The sequence below is a fragment of the Pinus tabuliformis genome, chromosome 7 (assembly GCF_031772625.1).
Source record: "Pinus tabuliformis cultivar Carrire ecotype Pingquan chromosome 7, CPIR1, whole genome shotgun sequence".
Taxonomy (NCBI): domain Eukaryota; kingdom Viridiplantae; phylum Streptophyta; class Pinopsida; order Pinales; family Pinaceae; genus Pinus; species Pinus tabuliformis.
Genome location: NC_142293.1, coordinates 1807108361 through 1807114651, shown reverse-complemented (window position 1 = coordinate 1807114651; position 6291 = coordinate 1807108361). Strand labels below are relative to the sequence as shown.

The 6291-nt window shown below is 34.0% G+C and overlaps 1 long non-coding RNA gene across 1 annotated transcript; it reads left to right on the top strand.

Annotated features, from left to right (window-relative positions):
- Window positions 1-3661: 3661 nt before the first annotated feature.
- Window positions 3662-5177, top strand: LOC149255592 (uncharacterized). Its single transcript, XR_016267250.1, has 2 exons — window positions 3662-4643; window positions 4745-5177. It is a non-coding gene; the product is annotated as an uncharacterized LOC149255592 (long non-coding RNA).
- The last annotated feature ends 1114 nt before the right edge of the window (window positions 5178-6291 follow it).

The following is a 6291-nucleotide window of genomic DNA, read 5'->3' as shown; positions in this document are numbered from 1 at the left end:
TAGCAAGATCTTTGGCATAAAACCCATTATGAATTTTTTTTGAAAGTACTTAATTTCAAGTGTGAACTAGAACATCATGCCATTGGAAGAGTGGTGCTCATGTTGAAATCTCTCTCATGTGATGGAAATCGCATGGTTATCACTCATACAATAGGAGGCATAAAAGATGGTAGTTTCGAATGTAGGTATGCATCATAAAGGAAGGTTGTGCATATGAGTAGTATTCTACTCAATTCAAGTGAACCCATTTTAGGTTCTTGTGTAGTATGATCATGTGGCTCATGTATGAACATATGCAAGATTTTGTGTGTTAGAGAGATATGTGAAGCAACTATCAAGAATGTTGATTCCATGAGATATGGATATCAAGGTACACTTATCCTTCAATAATATCATTTTAATGTTCATTCTTATGCATTTAGGAAGGATTTTACTTTTCTATGCAAACCTATGAGAATATATGAGAATCAATTTAGGCAAGTTCTCTTGAAGCAACAATAAAAGATAGTTGTTACAACACAATGAACATTCTGGCTTGTTCCATATATGGGAAAGCAAGCTCCCTCAAGCTATGTTTTCCTAAAGCTTTCCTTTCCCTAAATTAGTGCATTTATGTGTTGAATTTTACAACCCTGCTCAAATGGATTTTAAAGATAGACATAGGTTATAGGTGGTCCTTTCGGTCGTAGAGAAAGACTTAATCAAAATGCTTATTTATCCTGTTAGTTCTAAACTCATTGATTAAGATGATGTTGAGTGTCACTTCAAAACCGTCTTGATACCCATAAAACCACGTATCTAAGGAAATTGATAAACAAGCAGGGAAACATTATAGAGATTAGACTTCCTTTGAAGAGGGAAGTGTTCAATGGAACTACTAGAGACCTAATATCCATGATCAATGTGGTTTTAGGTTATTGTGATGATTTGAGTGTTGATTAAATCAACTTGGGCTTTATACATAAGATTTCATTATTTATCAAGTTTAATTTTCCTTGATTTATTGCTAGTGGGATTCACGACTAGCTTACATTTTTGTGAGAAGAAAGGACTTTCAAATATAATTCTTATATTGTTTATCTTCTATTAGCTCTGAAGTCCTCCCATTTTGAGTACTTAGTGTTACAATATAGAAATTAGTTAGGAGAGGAGAAATTTCCCTTTGAATGGACACATGTTGTAGTATTCATCAATCAACCTTATGGTTATAAGATATTCATTGACAAATTCACGTCCACATTTTATAGTCTAGTCTAAATTGGTCATCCTCCTCTGAAAATCCCTAATTAATGCAAGTTTCGCTTGCATATGAATGAAAAATTATAGTGTTGATATTGGTGCATTGAATAGAACTACACAAATTTTAGAATATATGGTGTTGAGATTAAGCTATATAGGCTCCTTATGTATGTAATGCCTCAAGTTTTTTCTCTAGAGTATATGCGATAAATAATTCATTCTAATGGCTTACATTTTACATCTAAGGGAAAGAAATATACTTTCAATATTCCCCTTGAATTGTTTTATTTTACTATTAATTCACATACAACTCTCCCAATTATTGAAAACATGTTAAAGGCTTTTGTGTTTGAAGAAGATAAATAATGGAAATATGACCCTTGTTTGGTTATTTCCAATATGAGGATGTTAATAAAATTTTCTCCTTATTTTCAATCTCCCATAAAGGATAAAGTAAAAAATGCTAACAAAGATATATGGAATCAAAGTTCTACAACAAACCCTAGCCAAATCACTATTACAAAATCTGACGTAAATAGCCTAAAACATCCCAGTATTGTTAGAAAATCTGCAGAAGATATTTTGGATGTTGATATCCCCCTCCATCCAAGCAAAAGACTAAAAATAATAATTCTTTCTGATAAATCATTGCTAATTATTCATTGTACTTCTAATGAATAGGATAACGTTCTTTTAGAAATGTTATCGCAAGAGAAATGTTTCAAGGAGATGGTCAAGGGAACAATGTATTCTTAAGCCAAAAATGCAATTATAAAAAAGTATGGCTTGTGGCCTGAGGGCTACTACATTACACAAATCCTTTGTGTGTGCTATATCTCCTATCTCTCTCATATATATTTTCTCATCTATGGAACAAATGCAGTCGAAAAGAATGGAACCTTTTTTCCTTCCAGTGGCCCAATTATACCACAACCTGGTAACCTGCTAGTGGTTAGGTTTGACTACCTCAACTCTTAACCAAAGTTACAATGTCGACTATTCTAGAGTCTTCTTCATTGTAATCATGTGCCCAACCCATCCATGACTTGTGGGTCTGGTGTGGCATCCTCTCAAGTTATGGTGGTGAAAATAGGAAGGTCAAATTCTATGTCGCATAAATTTTGCACACAAGCTCCAATTGAGGTGATTTTTTGCACCATTGGATAGGTTTGTATGTGTAGAAGATGAAAAAGTGGTGTTGCACTATAGCAGTTTAACCCTCCAAAATTATCGTTTAAATCTCCAAATGCTCCCTGAAATTTTTAGACTGTAATTTGCCAAACTAGGCCCCACTAGTAAAAATGGTCATGTGGGCTTATTCCTCCACTTTTCCCACTTTGAAAGCATTGATATGGATGAAAAATAATATAATGATCCAATCTAGATAAATAAGGCACATATATCACAAGCAGTACAACAAGAAATTGAGTATATTGAGTAGAAGGTGGTAAATGAGTGTGAAGTTATATCATACAAAGAGGTGCTTAAATCCATCTCTCATTGCATATCTGGTTTGGGTTGAGAAAGAGGGAGGTGCAACCAATATCTACTCACTATGGAGTTGTATTGGCAACTCAAAGAAATGTTGGAGAGAGTTTTATTTGATCGGAATGAAAATCGAGATGAGTTCCTCCTCAGGATGGAGGAACAACATTTACTCCGTGAAATTATGGATTAGCGCCTACAACAAATTCAGTGAGTCCTCTTCGACGACAGTAAATGCATGGGAACTAATAATTCATGTCTCATCGTTTCCATAACTTATCTAGTTGATGTCAATTAGTTGGTTTTTCTTGCTACAACCTACATGCATATGTTTTTGGTTTTATGTTAAGTTAGTCCATAGGGCCATTTAGCGCACTTTTTAGTCTTGTTTTAGCAAACATATCATAAATACTTTATCAATTTTGATGAACTATTACTCAAGCCTCGGATTCTACCTTTGATCTAGTTTCCAGATAAACAAACCATGACAACAATGTGAACCTTTTTGATCATATATAACGTAAATAATTATATTAAAAAAAATTAAGATTAAAATTTATCCTAATATAAATAAAAAATAAATTACTAAAATTTATTATATATCATAATTTTTTTATAAATAAATCCGGTGAAAAATAATATAGCATATTATTTTTTTAATTATTTTCCTAACTTATAAACCAATTGTATTTTTGTTTTAAATAAAATATTAAAAAAAAAATAGCATGCTCCAACGTAAATTATTTAATGTAATTGTTGTTTCCAATCTTGCAATATTTGTGTGAACTATATCCTATCACATATTTTTTTATTTATTGTAATTTAATTATCATATTTTTTAATTAAAATTTGATGGCTAAATCATGAATTTTCTCTTTTAAAATGGGTTGTGTAATACATAAATAAATTTGAGAACCTTGAAAACCTTAGGAATCATTGAAATTCGCAAATTACAAAAATCCCCACAAAATTTCAGAGAAAAACAACCAAAACCCAAACAATAAAAACAAAAAACATCCGATAGTTGGACCACGCGATGTATTTTCCCCAGTACAATAATAGGCAAAGAACTCATTTCCCAGTACAATAATTGGCAAAGATCCTTTTCCAAGAATTTTTTTAACTGAATGTGGAAGGATGGATTTTATTTAAAGGTCTGATTTAGCTGCACTGTGCTGCATATCAAGCTCCCTCGCACACCTGCTGCAGAAATTGGACACCAAAATCATTTGTACGGCTTCCTGCTTCCTTTAATGATGTGGTGCAGAAGATTTCAGCCTCTTCCATAACTTCTCCACTTGAAGAGGGGAGCCAAAGAGACCAGAAGTAAATTGAGAACGCTTCTGATTTCTCCTCCTCCTTTTCGAATGGAAGAACAGGGCAACTGCCTCTTCTGGTCTTTGAAGTGTTCCAACACCTGTGGTATTAATGTATAATGTATTGACCAGCACTGTCCGCACAAAGATGGCAGTTGGCAGCTGTCTGGAAGAAATTTCAAAGCTTGGAGTTTGGAGGGGCAGCATTGTTGCTGATCCGAACTCAACTGTCTTAGGGTTTCGAACTCTTCAACGACATGGATACCAGGGGTTTTCAGGTATAGAACCACATCTTATTAACAAGTCACTACCTGTAGATATTGATTGTTAATATTTAATATCGGAGGTGTTGGAATACTTCAAAAACCAGAAGGTGCAGTTTCCCCGATTTTCCATTCAAAGAGTTGGGGAGAGTCCCCAATTTATTTCGGACGTCCTTCGTTCAAGTGAGGAAGTTATGGAAGAGGCTGAAATCCTCTCCACCACATATTTAAAAGAAGCCGTCCAAAAGATTCCGCCTCCAGTTTTATAGCACAGGTGAGGCAGAGGGCTTGATATGAAGCACTTAAAACAGATCTTTAAATCAAATCCGTCCAAGTTCAGGTACCCTCTGTTATTTTACATCTGCATCTAAAGTTTTTAATGATTTCTTTAAAGAACTCTCAAACATTGAAAATTTTCACTAAAGGGTTTTGGATTTACAGAAATGGCCGTGACCCCTAAGCAGCCGTTGATAATGACAATGAAGGCAGGTCAGAAGTCCGCCCCAGCAACGGATGGTTTGAAGAACCCCATAGGCTCAGATCTGACATGATTGTTCTGCGTGAGGTCCGAACGTTTCCATATTGTGATGGAAATGATTGGCAAGACAAAAGGGCTGAAGCGTAAGAATTTGATGAAATATCTGACTGCCAAGTCTTTGATGGCTGGTAATTGTTTGAAATAATGCATTTGAAGTGTTTCAAGAAATTCTTGTTCAGCAATTATTTTAGCAGATCCTGATGCCAAGGATTTCAGTCTATGATAAAGATGATATCCGGAAATCCTTATGCATGTAGGGGAATTTGACATTATGTAGTTGATTTATGACCAGGATTTCAGTCTATGATAAAGATGATATCCGGAAATCATTATGCATGAGTGGGAATTTAACATTATGTGGTTGATTTATGACAAAATTTTAAGTTATTCTATTAATTTATAATATTTGTGGATCATCTCGGCATTGTAAGTAAAGTTTTCTTTATAAGGTTAAATAGTGGAAGGATATAAGTGGAAGGATATATTTTGGTTATATGATTATTACATAAATATAATCTGGAATTTGGAGGTACAATTTTCGGTAAGAATGTGATTTCTTTATTTAAAATATTTATGTGAATGAATTATTTAAAATATTATTTGAATGAATAATTGTTTAATTTAAAATGTGGTTTTGAATGTATAATGGATTCAACTTTATGAAAAATCCATGAAACAAAAAGATTTTGCAAATTCTAACTCAACTTTATGATTCTAAGAAATCTTCGCCAAAATATAGAATACACTTTGTCATATAGATAAAAATTCAACTCTTATATTGACATCATGATGTCATGGCCATTGGGTATCTTTTAAGATGGAGTGGGTCATGCATTGAAACCTTCACTTATTTTCTGGTGTCTATATGTGTTGAGGGCCCTGAAATCGGGTCAACAACAAGGGGGATACCCACCCGGTCGGGAACCTGGTTGGCGGCTCCGTGTCCTTTTGGTATAGCGGGTCCGACTGGGGATAACGGGACCAGCTTCCCGTTCTAAGGGTGTGTGTGTGTGTGTAGAGTTCGGTGATGTATGTGTGTAAGATTAGATAATGAAAATATGGAATTATTTCTAAGCTAATCTAGTTCTAAACTCTGAGACTAAACTTTATACTACTTTAATCTATCAAGAACAACACATCTAATCTACGCTAACCCGGAATAGAACTTTTTCCATTATGCGATCTAGAAGGATTTCACACAATAACTGGTAATGAAGATTATTCAGCTATTATGAGAATATAAATCAATTAAGATGAACCATCCTGCATAAAAAGTTAAACAAAACGGTTGTGAACAACATATCGCATAATCAGTTATTCATGTATTAAGCATAAATCAATGACTCCACCGTACAGAAGTGCCAAATGGTAGTCCACTTATTCATACGTTAACATATAAACAACATCAGCTGTATATTACTCTAAGAATGCAAGCAGAAACTCGTCAAGA